Here is an 18,470-nt window from a genome sequence, read left to right as displayed (position 1 = left end):
ATTTCCAGTTAGGGGATATTATACAGGAATGGGAAATTGAACATATTACAAGGTAAGAAGCAATCAAGCCAGTTTGTTTAGGACCCAGAGTATTGGAGGCCAAATGATAAATGATTTGCTTGGGATGTGAGGTTAAAATCAGCTTCAAAAGGAATGAATATTTCAAATTTAGAATTTTTTTCCCCAGAAGCATTAGTGAACCACTGAAGCCTTTTATGCAGGGGAGTGACACAGTCAGAAACATGTCCTAAGAAAATCAAATGGGTAGCTGTTGCCATTTCTCTGAGTGTATGATTAGAGTCATCAAATAAGGGAAACAAATAAGAAATATTTTTCCAGAGTCATGGTAAGAGGCAATAAGGACCTGCATTAAAAAGGGGGGGGGTCTTCGATATGGAAGGAAGGGAATGGCTTAAGAGATATTATAGATGTAGAATCAATAGGATGTGGCAATTGATTTTTATATGAAATGTGAATGAAAGTGAAGACATGAGGATGCTCTGATTGTTGAGATGTTAGGTGACGGTGCATTTTTCAAGAACTCAGGATGAAAGTAACAGGCATAGGAAATGAAAGATCTTTTATCTGGGCAAAATTAAGGCTACTTCTAGGGTGAAGAGATTCGTATGCCAAATAGGGAAAATCCAATGTAGTAGAGTCTGCTAAGCAGCCTGGAGAGAAAAGGAACAAATTATGTATAATTCACTTTTATGCTCAGTTCCTTTCCATTTTCTCCAACATTTCTCATCAACCAGAGAATTCTTTCTGACAGAGTTTTTTTCAAACTTGAGAGAATATGTGAAAACCTAGACATCTGGGTATCAAAGTTGATCAGCATAAAGGGGCTGATTATTGGATAAACCAGGGAGAAGATAATAGTGAGACGGAGCCCCCAGTACCCAGTTGCTTTTAGAGAAGCTAAATAAATGACAAAAGGGGAACTGGTTGAGTTAAAGCAGACAAAGGTAGCCACCAGTATCAGGATAGCTTTGGTGGCTCTGGTCTCATGGGAAGTTCTGGGTTGAGAGACTAATGCTGTGAATATGTTGGACTAGCTCTTTGTGTCTATAGAGAACTGACACCATATAAGCCACTTGAGCAGATCATGAGGCCCATAAACAGAGCATCAACAGTTGATCTCCAAATTAGATTTTTCATAGTGTATATGGCATGGAAATTTAAAGAGCTATGCCCAGTCCTCAATCTTCCTGTACTGCTATTCTTTGGGTCAATTATAATCACAGTCACTACGACATCTATCAGAATATAGAAAACCCAGTAGAGCCAAGTACAGGGGACAACATATTTGAGGGCCCTAGTTTTTATTTTGGCCCACCTCTCATTGCTTGGACTGATGATGATAGCTTGGAAGATACTCAGGAGGCTGGTGCTGCAAAGGGAAATGCCTCTGGTGATTCTTATGAAGTAAGTTAAGATTTTAACAAACAAGTCATCCAAGAAAGATTTCCACCCCCAAACATCCAGTATTATGGGGATTCCTCTGAAAATAATCATCAGGGCATGAGTTAAGGCCAGGTTGATGGTTATCAGGCTAATGTGGTTTTTTCTAGGTCCATTGATGAACTTCAGGCAGTGTAGGTAAAGAAGGAACATATTTCCCAGAACTCCAAACAAAAGCAAGGTCAAGTAGAAAGTCTGTAAGCCTTTTTCATGAGAGTTCATTCCTTGGATGTCTTAGAGAACTTTTCTGTGGGATCCAAAGTCACCTGGGGAGAAAGAGATAGGAATTTGACTTTTCCAGACTAATTATTTCCCAATAAAATTTCACAATCTACTTTCCTGCTATTGGGAGAATGGCAAAGCTTCCCAGATAAGTAGGGCCACTTAAGTATTTATGTGGCATATGTTCAAATTATCAATGTGGTTAATTATCTTAGCAGATAGAATTTCAGCCCTGAAGTCAGGAAAATATGATTGCTAATGTGACCTCAGATACTTACTCGATATGGATCTTCATACAAATCAATTAACTTTGTCACTATCTCCTCATTTGTAAAAGGATCTAGAGAAGGAAATGGCAAGTCATTTCACTGTCTTTGCCAAAAAAATCAAATGAGGTGGGAATGACTTGGGTGCACCTGAGGCTTAGAATAATCACTTTAGTAGCTGAATGGAGACTGCCCTGGAGTCAGAAAATCTTGGTGCTTCTTCAAATCCTGCCTCAGACACATACTTGTTATGTGACCCAAGGCAAGTCACTTCACTTCTATCAGGCTCAGTTTTCTGATTTGTAGAATGAGAATGAACAGAGCAACTACTTGTTGGGGTTTTCAGCATTATATGAATTGACATAGGTAACGTATTTTCCAAATCAAAGCACTATGTTGTTAAGTATAGTAAGATTCTTAAAACTGTATTTCTGGCAAAAGGACTGATTTCTTTAGAAGTGAACTCAGTCTTCCATATCAGTCACCTTTTCTTCTTAGTAAGAAATAAAGACTTCTAGGGATATTCCCCTCTGTTACAAACTCAGGACAATGATCAGCACAGGTCTCCCAGTAGGTGCATCTTTGGTCGGTGATATCATGTAGCCTTCATTGTCAGGTCACAGATATATGAAAACAGCTCTCCTAACTGCAAAGGGGAATGGTTTTTGATATGACACTACAGGTGACAAGTTCACTGGAACAAAGTTTAGAGAGCATCTCTACAGCATAATCTGAGGTTGGTCTCTTTGACTTGATTTCCCAAGACGTTGTAGAAATGTCTTACCTGGCTTAAGGTATTTGGGTATTTATATAATCTCTGACTAGAACCTGACATCTAAATAAATGAAGGAATTTTTTTCCTTAAGTCCCTGACCTTTATGATAAATTTCTATAATCTACTTAATATTGAATCAAGTATAAAATTTTATGTCAAATTCCAATAGCCAACTATGCTAGTGTAGTTTTGGCACTTGTTATCAGCCACATGTTGCTGTAGCCTACTTTAAAATATTGAAGTGTATGTTACAAGCTCAAAATTAATTTCTTAGATATTTAAAAAAATTTACTTCTGTAGTGAAATCCTTATCTTTATAGAAGCTTATTTTGTTAATTGGAATAGCATCCTCTTAATAGGGGAATGAATAAATAAAAGAATAAGATTGTCAAAAACGAAACTAAATTAATTTGTATTTGTAACCGAATTTTCTGTGTTTATTAAGATGACAATGGGGCAAGTCAAAATGTAAGTTATCATGATCTAAGAAGTTCCAGAATTTTATTTCTTTGTGTTGAATATATGAGTTTTGACTTGTTTAAAAGTTAAGACGGTCTACTAGAAAGGAACATCTCTATAAGTAAATTAAACTGTAGAGGACTTCTGGAACAACATCCAAAGCCACAGAATTATATCAAAAGGGCTATAGAAAACATGGACTTGAATTCACCTTTTCTATCTTGTACTTTTGTGTGAGTTATTTAATCAAAGGGGACTGCCCTCTTTTCATTTCTGTAACTTTCCCCTTGATTCTGTAAATGTGACATCCATCCTCTTCCCCCCCTGCCCTTTATAGCCAGATCTCTTAATTGTGGACTGCATTCCTCTAGCGACCCTAGGTCTCCAGATGTTATCTCTCCCTCCAATATTTTCCTCATTTTATTCTCTTTATACACTTTTTTTTTGTTTTTGTCTTTACAAGGCAATAGGGTTAGGGGACTTGGCCAAGGTTGCTCAGTTCAGTAATTATCAAGTGTTTAAGGCCAGACTGGAACTCAGGTCCTCTTGACTCCAGGGCTGGTGTTCTATCTACTGTACCACCTAGCTGCCCCCCTAAACCCCTCTTTAGTTGATGTATAACTGGCATAATAATGTTAACTGTGATCAAAATAGGGGAATAATGTTAAATATAATATGATTCTCAAAACTATTTCTTTAAAAGAATACTCAGACTTCATGTATCAACTTGTCAACTTAGTAAGAAAATAAGACTCCTAGGGATCTTCCCCTATGTTTATTACAAACTCAAGAGGACAATGAGCAGGATTCTGGGAGACTTGAACTGCCAGGAAGGGACAACAAGAGATCAGATAGTATTGGACACAAATGCGAGTCTTTGTGGAGCAATTTTGGGCAAAGATATTGTGCAAATTTTGTTGTTAGGTCACAGAAGAAGTTCATGATTTTCCCCATTCTGTTTTTTGCTGAATAACTCAAACTCCCACAGTTCAAGTATTATCGGTTTCTCAATGACCATCATCTATAGGTTAGAGGTAAGATCTTAGAGAACAAAACTTAAATGTCTAACCTATATTTTGTCATTTTATTTTAACCCTATATTTCTAAGGTTTCTAGAGCTTTAAATTTCATGGAACCATTGCTATTTTGTCTAAACCTTTGTGCTTCCCCCCCCTCTCCCCTTTCCCCCTGAATAGCCCAGGACTCTGAACACAAGGAACTAAAAAACAGACTCAATGAACTGTAGTCCTGTTGTCCTGTATGAAGACTTCCAAAAATGCCTGTGAAAAAGGCAAATAAAAATATGAAATCAAGATTTTATTGCAAATACATTGAGTTAGAGTATTTGTGTTAGGGGAAATGATGCTAAGAAGGGACCTTGGATCCTAGAAAATAATGGTCCATGCAGACTAAGATCTCAGAATACTTTTGGGGTATATGTATATGAACAAAAGAAGACTCTGTCATGATCATGGGAGGAATCAGGTTGTAGGAGGAGTCATTAGTTGGGATGGCAGAGGTGGGAGATGCAGACCATTTGGTAGTTTCCTATTTTATCTCATCATTGTTGCTAAGTAGTTATTTATAGGCAGCGTGCTAGAGTGTCCTTCTAGTCAAAAATATTTAGATTCAAGTCCTGACTCTGACACCACATAGGCTATTCTTTTCAGGGATCAATTAATGTCTCAGAGTCCCAGATAAAACTTTAAGATTATTAATTGCAGAACAGTTACTAATCTGCATTCATTGCTGGATGTAGTTTCCTTATTGGATAAAATCAGAGACTATAGCAATAAATTTCTTTTTTTAATTATCTTAAGGATCATGCTTGCTATTTTTTTTGTAAGGCAATCAGGTTAAGCGACTTGCCCAAGGTCACACTGCTAAGTAATTATTAATTACCAGTCTGAGAATGGATTTGAACTCAGTTTCTCTTGAATCCAGGACTGGTGCACTATCCACTGTTTCACCTTGCTGCCCTGTTCATGATTGCTATTAGTACCTTTAAATATTGGCATCTTGTGACAAGCCCCATTCCCCCTGCTCAGGAATTACACAGAATTATCTTTATAACACAAGCTGTTAACCCTAAAACTGTAAACCTCATATAAGGTTAAAATAAAATGACAGAAAATAGAGGTTAGATAAGATGTTTCATTCTCTGGGATTTACCTTAAACTTATGCTAATGACCACCCCAATTAGAGGAAGATCAGAATACTTATACAGAAGCAAAAGGAGTGGGGCACAATGAATATATCAAGAGTAGGTACAAAGAGAGGTGAAGCTAAGATGACTGGAGCAAAGGTAGGGACTCTGAACTTTCCCCCAAACCACTCCAAGTCCCTCTAAATAATGCCTCTAACCAAGTTCTAGAATGGCAGAATCCACAAAAAGATTGAGTAAAACAATTTCCTAGTCCAAGGCAATTTGGAAGATCCATGGGAAGGGTCTTTTGCACCTGGGTTAGAAAGGACTGGCAGTATAGCTAGGCCATGCTGGAGTAAACCAGTTCCAGCCATCCAGCCTAGCTTCTTTGGGGTGTCTGGGTCCATGACAGTAGGGGCAGTTTCCAGACTCCAGGGATTACCAAGGAAAATTGGGGGGAGCTCAGCAAGAAAACTCCACCACCCTAGAGTAAGAGGGCAGCCTGGTCCAGCGCAGGTCTCAGTGCAGACTCAACCCAAGGGGAGCCAGCCCAACTTGGGGAGCCATCTGGCAACTGCTTTCAGAACACTCAGCTCTTGGACAGTAAAGGGGTTGGGGGAGATTACAGAAATTTCTTTACTATCCTTGAGGCAGGACTCTATTGTTTTGCCTATACTCAATTCTAGGTTCCAGTTTGGGACTACAGTCTCAGGAATAGCAATAGAAGGAGAGCAGAGCAGGGAGTCTCCTCACAATGTCAGGACAGAAAGGAGTACTTATATTCATTCACAGAACAGAAGAGCATTCAGAGTCCTTCATAATGACTTGGAGTTAATGAGAACTTGTAGGTGTCTTGGGGATTATCTGTGAAAACAGCAACAAAAACCTTCTAAAGTTTGGAATAGTGCAACCTGCACCTGGGAAGCAGAGCTTCACCTTAACAAAGAGTTATGGGAAATGAACAAGCAATAGAATAAAAAAATCCAACCATAGACCTCTACTTTGGTCTTATGGAAAATCAAAATACATGGTCAGAAGATAACAAAGTTAAAGCTCCTGCATCTAAAGCCTCTAAAAAAATAGGAATTGGTCTCAGGTTTTGGAAGAGCTTAAAAGAGATTTTGAAAATCAAGTAAGGCAGGTAGATAAAAAAATAGGAAGAAAAATGGGAGTGATGCAGAAAAATCATGAAAACCAAGTCAGCAACTTGGTGAAGGAGCTACCAAAAATACTGAAGAAATAACATCTTAAAAAGCCAATTTGTGTCAAAAGGAAAAAGCAGTCCAAAATGCCAATGAAGAGAAGAATGTCTTAAAAAGCAGAATTAGCCAGATGGAAAAGGAGATACAAAAGCTCTTTGAAGAAAATAATTCCTTCAACTGTAGAATAGAGTAAGACAAGCTGATAATTGTGAAAATTTAAGAAACAATAGAACAAAATTAAATGAATGACAAGCTAGAAGAAAATGTGAAATATCTTACTTCAAAAAATATCTGATCAGGAAACAGATCCAAAAGAGATAATTTAAAAATTATTGGGTTACCTGAATGTCATGACCAAAAAAACCCATCCTAGATTTCATATTTCAAGAAATTGTCCAGGAAAACTTCCCTGATATCCTGGAAGCAGAGGGTGAAATAGAAATTGAAAGAATGCACCAACTGGCTCGTGAGAGAGATACCAGAGTAAAAACTGCCAGGAATATTACAGTCAAATTTCAGATCTCCCAGGTCAAAGAGAAAATATTACAAGCAACTAGAAAGAAACGAATTCAAATGGTTCTACCTTTGTGCTACAGTCAGGATAGCGCAAGATTTAACAGCTTCAACATTAAAGCTCATAGGACTTGGAATATGATATTACAACTGAGAATCAACTACCCAGCAAAACTGAATATCCTCTTTCAGGGGAAAAGATGGAAATTTAATGAAATAGGGGGCTTTCAAACTTTCCTTTTGAAATGACCAGAGCTGAACAGAAAGTCTGATCTTCAATTATAGGACTCAGGTGACACATAGAGAGGATGGATGGGAAGGGGAAATCATGGATAGCTTAATGTCATTGAACTGCTTATTTTCCTGCATAAGAAGATGATACTGATAACTCATATGAATTTTCTTATTTATTAGGGATGTTAGAAGGAGCATATAGTCAAGACACAGGAAGGAGTTGAATTTGAAGGTATAATATGTTAAAAATGATGGAGTAGGGATGGCTAGGTGGCATAGTGGATAAAGCACCAGCCCTGGAGCCAGGAGTACCTGGGTTCAAATCCAGTCTCAGACACTTAATAATTACCTAGCTGTGTGGCCTTGGGCAAGCCACTTAACCCCATTTGCCTTGCAAAAAAAATGATGGAGTTGACGAGGGAAGAAGGGAATGTACTTGGAGAAAAGGAAAGACAGGTAGAATAGGATAAGTTATTTCACATAAAAGAGGCAAGAAAAAGTTTTTGCTGTGGAGTGAAGAGGATGAAAGTGATAAGGAGTGAGTGAGTCTTTACTCTCATTGAACCTGGCTCAGAGAGGGAATAACATTTACATGCAATTGGGTATAGGAATCTTTCTTACCCTAGAGGGAAAAAGAATAGGGTAGGGATGAGAGAAAGGGGATAGGGGAAGGGAGGAGGATGTAGGTGATCTAGGGTCCTTTTCCTTTACAAGTGATGTATTACCATAGCCTACTTTGTTTTCATTAGTATAATTAGTATAATGTTCTTGTTAGTATAATATTATTCAAGAATGGTATAGGGATGAGTGTACCAATTAGATTGTAACCCCAAACAATGACTGACATGAAAGGGAGCAACAAGCCTTTCAGACTGTAAATAAAATGGACATTTTGGTAATTTCCTGCCTTTCTTGCTAGGAGAAATAGCTCTTTTCTGCAGAAAAGGTTATTAATGAAAGCTACTTTAATCACTCTGGACTAAGTATTTATAATTACAAGTCACTCATAACTTTTTTCTCTAGGTTTCTGTGTGTGTGTGTGTGTGTGTGTGTGTGTGTGTGTGTGTGTGTGTGTGATGTTTACTTTACATCATGACTAGTTTTTCATGGCTGCACATTTTTAACCTACATCAAGTAACTTGCCTTCTCAGTGGGGACAGTGGGGTGGGAGGAAGGGAGAGACTTTGGAACTCAAGATTTCAGTAGTAAGTATGGAAATTTACTTTCTGCATGTAGCTGGGGAGGATGTAAAAATCAAACAAGAATAAATAAAACCTTAAACTTACCTGGATACTATTCTATTATTTTAAATGACATTTCATCAAAAAGAATCATTCTTATCCAATGCTATCTTGCCTCAGGAAGGTCATATTCTTTCATGAATTTAAGTAGAAAGCAAGCACTCCTTTCCAGTCTAAAGGAAGACACATTCTGTTCCTCACATGACCTAAAGAAAATCAAACTTTGACCAGGAATAGAGCATTGAAATGATGAAATCATTTTTGGAACCCTATTTCACATCATTTCCTGTCTTATATGTTAAGGGACATTTCTTTTACAATTTAAAATGCAGATTATAAAAATGGGTTTGCTTCATATATAATTTTCAGTCAAATTCCAAATTTCCATAGTATACCTCTCCAATCAGCAGAAAAATTTTAGATGAAATAATCCTTAATTTATAACTTGTATAATCTTTAAAATACTTGATCAAAACCTAAATACTTTTCTATGATTTGGGGTCCTATTTTCTTAAAACAAAGTTTTCTTTAAAGAAGCCTGAACTTTAAAGAGGAAGAATAGGAGGACAGCCTCCAAGTGAATGAGATAAGAGAAACTGTGCAGCTGCCAGAAGCAAAATTTAAAAATGAATTGCTTTTTTATAACCAGTTAGGAATTGGAAAAACAGACTGCTCCCTTCAAAATCACAATTTCTGGATTAATATAATTCATGGTGTCTAAAGCACAGATTTTAAGAGAGAAATTCTAATTTTGACACCATTTCCTAGTTGAACTCTCCCCACCCCACTCATCATAGACGTGAAATGTCAGTGACTAGAAGCCACTTCCAGGGAGGGAAAGTAAAAACAGAAACAGATTTAGTACAATCAGGACACAGAAAATAAAACACATAACTATTACCACCAAACAAGTCACAGAGAAAACTCAAAAACAAACCAGGCAGAAACAGATTTTTAGGGGAGCAAGGGGTACTTTTTTGTTTTTAAAATATCACCCTTTCACCAGCCATCATTATCTCCAAGGGAAAAAAGGCAGGAATCCTGGGGAAGCCTACTCTTAAGATTGGTGCAACTTAAAGGCATTGTTTACTTTATGGGAAGGGGAAGGCGAGGCAAGGAGTTGGAGCCTATGTGAAGAAATTCCATCTCTAAGCTCTTATTCTAAATTCTAAAGCTAGTTAATAACCGAGATATCAGTATTAAGTAGAGCCACAAATAACCTCAGGTACCTGAACAGACAGACAGACAGACACACAGACAGACAGACAGACAGACACACACACACACACACACACACACACACAGACAGAAAAAGGAGGTTACCTGAACAAAGTCTCACAAATCAGGGTACCAAAGGCACAACCCCCAAAACAAAAGACACAGATAACATAAGGGGATGCCTGATTAAGACCTAAAAGACAGACAAAAAGGGTGCACCTCAAATAAATTCTCACTTTAGAAGGGCACCTGAGGCTACAAATATTTAAACAAAAAGAAGCAACACAAAGAGCATTCCAATTTGGTCTCACCGTAGAGGCCCCAAAGACACAAATAGTGTGCACCTCCAAATAATTTTTTACTTTGGAGGGATGCCCGAGGCTGCTTAAGTATCTCAAGGTCAAACTGAGAAAATACTACCCCCCAAAAAGACAAGAATTCCCATTAGACTTCAAGGTTTAATTCCAGAGAATAACTCAATTGCAAATAAAATATTTGTTCAAAAATTAAAGTGAAAAGCTGATATATTCACATTATTATGAGACTTGCTTTGGGTAGGCTCAAAATTTGTCATAGCTATTTTTAGGGATCCCATTATGTAGTGTTCTCCCTTTCCAAGTCAAAATTGTCTAGTCCCATGTGTCAGCTAAAGCATGGGTTTGGAATAGAACAGGAATTTGAAAAGTTACAGACCTTTTTCCTTCCAAGGGGAATATTCTGGGTGGACACCAATGACTTGTCCCTCCTGGAAACTCCCATCCATATCCACATATCTGCAAATCACTGTACAAAAATTGTTAACTCTATTACTGCAAACCTTAAGAATATGAAGTTAAAATAAAATGACAGAAAATATGAAGTTTTATTCTCTAAGATTTACCTTAAACCTATAGGTAGAGGCCATCATGGTCATGACTACTCTAATCTGAGGGAGATCAGGATACTTATACAGCAACAAGATGGAGGGGCAGAGGGAAGAAAATATATATAACAAGAATATACAAAACCTTAAACTTCCCTGGAAACCACTCTATTATTTATTATATCTATTATATTTGATACCAATTATCTATTATATTTGATACCTTATCAAAGAATATCATCCTTGTGCTATCTTGCCTTAGGGAGGTCACATTCTTCTATGAGTTTAAGTGCAAGGAGGGCAAGACAAGTATTCTTTTAAAGGAGGATCCATCTCATTTCTCACAATAGCTAAAGAAAATCAATATAGTTTTTGACATGATGAAATAATTTTGGGGCTTCTGTTTTCTGTTTATAATGCTTGGAGTTAGAAAATTCATTGGCTGCATCATGTGACCACATTTTCAAATGAAGATACAATAATAACTTGCCAGGCTGTCCTCATATTCCTCCTCTTTAAAGTTCAGGCTTCTTTAAAGAAAACTTTGTTTTAGGAAAATAGGACCCAAAATAAGAGAAAAGTATTTAGGTTTTTATCAACTATTTTAAAGATTATACAAATTATGAAAAGGTCTGTAACTTTTCAAATAATATAATACAATAATACAATAATAGGGTCTGTCCCAGCCTATTCCAATTCAGGCTCCCATGACACCTGCTTATGGAAGATTGAATAAAACCAGGGCAAACACTAAAGATAAAAATACTGATTCCATTTCTAATCCTCATGCTATTTTTTAATATGCTTAGCACAGGACCTAGCATATAACAGGAGCTTTATAAGTGCTTATTCTCTCTCCCTTTCTTCACTTCCTCTCTTGGTATGTTATAACTCATGTAGGCAGAACTGATTGGGTGGACTGGACAGCTCAGGATCACTCAGTGTTGTCAGTGGAACCAGAAAGTCTTTTCTGTCTCAGAGTCTGAGTCTTAATATTAGGTGTACAGTAACTGCTTAATAATTGCTGGTTGATTGAATGATTGATTCACAGACAGTGCTGTGGCCTATAAGGCTTAGTGGTAGGAAGCAGAAGAAACTAAAGTCTCAGGCAGCAGAGACCAGGGCATCTTGCCTCCCTCACTTATCTCTAAACATAATAAATCTTCATGACCTTGAGCCTCCTCTATTGATGTCTTGAAGTCTATAGGCATGTTACCTTCTCTTTCAACTGAAGGGAGTTAAATTAGAGTTCAGCTCTTGTTCTTTAGACTGGGGTCACATTCAGTAACTACAGCCCCTTCTCTTCATCAAGATATTGAGGAAATAATTAAGATGGACTCAATATATTTCTGGAACTGCTATTGGGGCCGAATCCTACAAAATTTGGATTTAGCACTGAGATTTTTCCCTTTTTCCTACCCCCCCCCCCCCACATCCCCTCTGCTCTACTCTAGAAGTGTAAGGTACAGAGTGGGGAGACAAGAGGAAGAGGTCTAACCATACCCCCATTGCAGGAACCAAGACCTTTCTGTATCCTAGAGACCTGAATATATCTATTTTAGCAACTTCCCTTTAATTTCTGCCCTGTCCCCACCCACCCAGAGACTTAGTTGCCTGCTTTCTTTCTACTGGAATGGACTCTAACAATCCCTTTCTTTGAGGCTAATAGATCTTCAGTCACTCACCATGTTGTTCTCTGTTACCAGGCAGAGGGTAGAGATGTGTCATTTGGTCTGTGAGTATGGGTGAGATGGGCACTGACAGGGCAGGAATTATAGGGAAAGCTGAGTTGGATCTCATCTCCCCCAGGAGCTGAAATTATCATGTCATCTGATGGAAAAGTGACACTGTTGGCTCAGGGAGATTGGAGGTTTCTGAAGAAGAATAAGAAATGAACTTTTGTCTCAGGTGCAAATTCTCGTAAACAATGATTGTAAATGATTGCAGATTAATTAAAGTCTCTAAAGAAGCATTTGTGTCTGCTAGAAGAGAAACTTTCTCTTCCTAGAAAGAGGGAATGAGAAAGTGAGGATCAGTAAGAGTCACAGAGAAGAGAATGACAGGGTCCCTTGAATTTTTCTAAGGATCTCTAAGTCTAGATTTTGCAGTTTCCTGACAAGATTTTTTTGTTTTTTGTTTTTTAGATTTTTGCAAGGCAAATGGGGTTAAGTGGCTTGCCCAAGACCACACAGCTAGGTAATTATTAAGTGTCTGAGACCGGATTTGAACCCAGGTACTCCTGACTCCAGGGCCAGTGCTTTATCCACTATGCCACCTAGCCGCTCCCTGACAAGATTTTTTACAAAAGTTTAACTGTGGTGTCACTGAGACTGTCTTCTCTATTTAATTCCATTCCTTTGTTGAATACTTCTGTATTCTTTAAAATTTCCCCCTTTCCAAAGCAATGAAATTTTTGATAAAACTTAGAAATGTTTTTCTTTTTTGAAATTTTATTTGTTTATTCACATTACTACAATAATCTTGTTGTAAAAGTAAACTAATCCCCCCCTCTCCCCACAAAGATAGAGAAATCTCAAGAAAAATAAAGCAAGAGTTAAAAAAGAGTACTTCAGTCTGTATTCAGATGTTATCAGTTCTGTCTTTGGGATGGATAGATAGCATTCTTTTTCATAAGTCCATCAGAGGAATTGCTTCAGTATTTTTCCCATAGTTGCTTGTGCTAGCTGTATTTCCTTCCATCCTATTTCTCCCCAACCTCATTTTATTCTATTCTCTCTATTCTTTCACCCTGTCTGTCCTCAAAAGTGTGTTGTATGTGATTACTCTCTCCCATGATCTTCCTTTTCTTCTACACCTACACTCTTCCACCCTTCCGCCTTTCCCCTTTCCCCCATTCCTTTCTTCTTTTATTTTCTTCTAGGGTAAAATAGATTTCTATACCCAACTGAGCATGTGTTATTTCCTCTCAAGTAACTTCTGATGACTGTGAAAGCTCACTCATTCCACCACCTTCCCCCTTCCATTCCATTACAAAAGCTTTTTAATGCCTCTTTTATGTGAATAACTTTTATGTGAGTAACAGCCCAATCTACTTCTTTCTCCTGGTACATTCCTTTTTTACCTATTGATTCTATTTTTATACTATATTATACTATTATATTTAGCTCCCTCCTGTGCCTTGTCTGTATATGCTCCTTCTAACTGCCCTAATGATGAGTATTATCAGTATCACCTTCCCATGCAGGAATACAAGCAGTTCAACATTATTAGATGCCTCATCATTTGCCTTCCCTGTCCACCCTCTCTATGTTTCACCCAAGTGCTGTACTTGAAAATCAGATCTTCTGTTCAGCTCTGGTCATTTCATCAGGAATGTTTGAAAGTCCCCTATTTCTTTTAAATCTTTTCCTTTGATTATAATCCATATTCTTTTCCCTTCTGGAATATCATATTCCCAGTTCTATGAATCCTTAATGGAGAAGCTGCTAAATTCTGTGTAATCCTGACTGTATATTTGCATTGTTTTTTTTTTTTTTTCTGACTGCTTGTAATATTCTCTCCTTGACATGGGAATTCTGGAATTTGACTATACTATTCCTGGGAGTTTTTATTTTGGAATCTCAGGGGGTGATTGGTGGATTCCCTTAATTTCTATTTTTACCCTTTGTTTCTAGGATATCAGGGCAAATTTCATCGAGGATTTCTTGAAAAGTGCTTAGGCTCTTTTTCTGATCATAATTTTCAGGTAACCCAATAACTTTAAAATTATCTCATCTAGATCTGTTTTTTCCAGGTCAGTTGTTTTTTTTCCAATGAGATATTTCACATTTTCTTCTAGTTTTTCATTCTTTTAGTTTTGTTTTACTGTTTCTTTTTTTTAAATTTTTTTGCAAGGAAAATGGGGTTAAGTGGCTTGCTCAAGGTCACACAGCTAGGTAATTATTATGTGTCTGAGACTGGATTTGAACCCAGGTACTCCTGACTCCAGGGCCGGTGCTTTATCCACTACGCCATCTAGCTGCCCCTTGTTTTATTGTTTCTTGAATTCGCACAAAGTCATCAGCTTCCTTAATTTCCATTCTACATTTGAAGGGATTATTCTCTTCATACAACTTTTGTATCTCCTTTTCCATTTGGTCAGTTCTTCTTTTTAAGTCATTCTTCTCCTCATTGTTCTTTTGAACTGCTTTTTCTATTTGACTTAAACTGGTTTTTAAGATGTTATTTTCTTGAATATTTTTTAGTATCTCTTTAATCAAACTGATGACTTGGTTTTGATGATTTTTCCATATCATTCTCATTTCTCTTCCCAATTTTTCCTCTAACTCCCTTACTTGATAATCAAAATCTTTTTTGAACTGTTCCATAGCTTGAGGCCAATTCATATTTTTCATGGAGGCTTTGGATACAGAAGCTTTTTCCCCCTTTAAATATTTCTTTTCCTTTTTTTTTTTTTGCAAGGCAATGAATTAAGTGACTTTCCAAAGGTCACAAAGCTAGGTAATTATTAAGTATCTGAGGCTGGATTTGAACTCAAGTCCACCTGACTTCAGGGCCAGTGCTTTGTTCACTGCATCACCTAGCTTCCCCAGAAGTTTTAACTTTGCTATTTTCTGAGTGATTATTTTGATTATCTGTGGGACCAAAGTAATTGTCTATGATCAGATTTTTACTTTTCTGTTTTTTGCTCATTCTACTGATTCAGGTGGAGGATGCATTTACCCAAGTTTTTGAGGGGTTTTGCAACTGTTTTCAGTGACTCATCTGGGGACCTCAGTCTCTTCCAGGTCTTATGAAAAGTTTCTCACTGCTCTCCTGGGCTGTGCCCTGGTCTGTGGATGACCACTAGTACTCCCTTTTGTCCTTGAACTGTGAGGGAGAGGGTGGTCCATGCTCTGTTATACTAGTAAAGGTCTTTTTTCCCTGAGACTGAGGCCCCAGACTGTGACCTGGATCTGAGTATAGACAAAACAACAGAGTCCTGTCTCAGTGATGGCAAAGCCTCTGCAGTTTCCCAAGAAATCCTTATGGTACGGATCTGTAAGACTGAAAACTCTGGAAGCAGCTGCCCAGTGGCTCCTTCCCAGGTGGCTCTGCAGGTCTGCTTCTATTTCTAAGGGGCTGAGGCTATGTTGAGGCCTGAGACTGGGCTCTGCACTCACTTTGGTGTGGAAAAGTTTTTCCACTGCCCTTCCCAGCAATCCTTGGCAATTCTTGGGCTGAGAAATCAGACCACTACTGCTGCAATGGATCCAGGCATCCCCAGAGATTTAGATATCCCACAGTCTGTTCCTGGATGACTGGAGCCAGTTTGCTCCAAATCAGCATGGCCTGGGCTGCACTCTAGGCCTTTCCAACCCAATGTAACAGATGCTTCCTGGGGACCTTTCAAGTTGTCTTGGGCTGGAAAAGGGTTTCATTCAGTTTTTCTGTGGGTTCTGCTACTCTAGAATTTGGTTAGAAGCATTATTTAAAGCCATTTGAAGTGGTCTAGGGGAGAGTTGCTGGGATTTCCTGTCTTCACTTTTCCATCTTGTGTCCACCCCTCAGAAATGCTTCTCTTTAGGACAAGTTGGGATTGGGTCCACAGAGATAGTCAATCCTACTCAATTAGGATGCTCATAGTTTCATTCATATCCTTCAGGATCATGGCAGAAGTTCTACCCTTTATTGGATTCTTGGTTTTTTTTTTTTATATTTTTGCAAGGCAGTGGGATTAAGTGACTTGCCCAAGGTCACATAGCTAGGCAATTATTAAGTGTCTGAGGCCAAATTTGAACTCAGCCCTCCTGACTCCAGGGCCAGTGCCCCCCATTAGTGTATTTTTTTAGGTTTTTGCAAGGCAAATGGGGTTAAATGGCTTGCCCAAGGTCACACAGCTAGGTAATTATTAAGTGTTTGAGACTGGATTTGAACCCAGGTACTCCTAACTCCAGGACCAGTGCTTTATCCACTGTACCACCTAGCTGCCCCCCCCCCCTTTAGTGTATTCTTAAAAGAATTTCCTTTATAGTCTATTATACCAGGACTTCCATTCCCTAAGTATTTTGTGTCAGATAAGGTAAGGCCATTCAAGAAATGCCTTTTGGGGAAGGAGTGATTTCTATAGACATCTTTTGAACTAGACTGTACTCATCTTCTCCTGCCCATTATTTTTCAAGGGGACTCTAAGGACTTTTCAAGTCACTCTTCACTTAGACTGTAGTCATCCAATTCAGTTAGTAGATTGATCAAAATTTTCATTGAATTGCCTGCTTTCCTGAGTTCAGTTTGTCCAAGGAAATGTAGGCTTCTTGAGGGCAGGCACTACTTTTTTTTTTTTTGTGCCTGTCATAGGTATGAAGATTGAATATGACCATTGTCCCCAGGAATACTTCGGTGTGTCAGCAAGGAAGACTGTGATTATTGACCTTTGCTGGTTTCATGATCCACTTGTAACAGGGGCATCTTTCCCAGTCTAAGGAACAAGGAATCCTCAATTGAAGATGAAATGAAAATGATGTTTGTCCTTCATTCTTGAAGAAGAATACAGCATCAGGGAGGTGATGCATCTACCTCTTATGATTATTGTGAGGCTAAATGGGATAATATTTGTAAAGAACTTTGTAAAGCTAAAAATATTTTTAAATAACAAGCAATTTTTATTATTGAGGCAAAGTTTGAATCTGTTAGTGCTAGACTCTTTTCTTTCTTACTTATTTTCTCATTATTTCTTTTGAAATTATTGACCTGTTTGTCAAGATGAATTATATTTTCATTTTTTCCAAGTCTATGAGACAATCCCTTGGATATATGAATGAATAGGTAAATTAAATTATTTGTATTATAATTTTTGTTTTATTGCTTAGTCAATTTACTTTTTTCATCTACTTTTGTCAAATTCTTTCTTTTTGGTTCAATTCTTTAAGGGATGTATCTTTTTATTATTTTCACATTGGTCTTCTATATGTTAGCAGGTAGTTTCCCAAATATTTTGTGCAAATAGTAAATACTTTATGTCTTTTTTATTTACTCCTGGGTTTTGTTTGTAATATACAGAATTAGTTTGTTTCCATTCACTAGGAACTTATATCATATGGGAACTATGTTTGATGTGGTCAGGAAAGGCAAAAAGTTTAGTTTTTTAAATTTTAAAAGGAGAAATGATGCTCATCTAGTGACCATTTCTTAAACTCCTTCTTAGTTTCCGTCATGATAAAGAGCAGGGCAATTGGGAGAGGGATCAATTGAAGAGCTGCTTTTTTGGAAGAGATGATATGAATGATAAAGCTGTTTTTTCTTTCAGGGCTAGGGCAGGTTGTGAGACTGATATTTTCAATGTTTAATAGTTTTTTTTTAAAATTAGGTTTAATTATCTGGCTTTATAAAGTGAAATGTCCTTTATGATTGATTATTTAATCAGTGTTGTTTTTTAATAAGACTATTCTTTTGATGCACATTAATAAAAATGTGTTTTTTCAGTTATGTCCTCAAACAGTATTGTTTGTTGAGTAAAGTAAAATTAATGACCAGGAACCAAGTAAAATAATGGTATTCATGTAATTTAAACATATCACCTTGAAAATTTCGATGCTGGTGACATACCTTTAATAAGGTAATCCTTCTTTTGGTTTGCAGTGATCTATAATTTCAAAATCTAACTAACACTAAAATGCTATTTAATAACCGATTAAGAGCAAACCAAATTTTAATAGTAGCTATTCAGTGATTAGCAACAAAAATATTATTAGTAAGAATGACAACAATAAATGTCTAATGATTCAAAACAGAAATCCAACAACAGTGGCATTCCACTAACACATAGATAGATAATTGTATGTCTTAAATTTGGCCTCATCAAATAAGAAATGTTACAATATAGTTACCATTTTGCTGTGTTTTTTAAGGTCAATGTACCATATTGATAAAG

General features: G+C 37.3%; 1 pseudogene; it reads right to left on the bottom strand.

Annotated features, from left to right (window-relative positions):
- Window positions 1-691: 691 nt before the first annotated feature.
- LOC141519689 (vomeronasal type-1 receptor 1-like) lies at window positions 692-1,683 on the bottom strand (annotated as a pseudogene).
- Between the last annotated feature and the right edge of the window lie 16,787 nt (window positions 1,684-18,470).

The sequence above is a fragment of the Macrotis lagotis genome, chromosome 3 (assembly GCF_037893015.1).
Source record: "Macrotis lagotis isolate mMagLag1 chromosome 3, bilby.v1.9.chrom.fasta, whole genome shotgun sequence".
Taxonomy (NCBI): Eukaryota; Metazoa; Chordata; class Mammalia; order Peramelemorphia; family Peramelidae; genus Macrotis; species Macrotis lagotis.
Note: the sequence above shows the minus strand (reverse complement) of the source record. Positions and strands in the feature narration are given on the sequence as shown.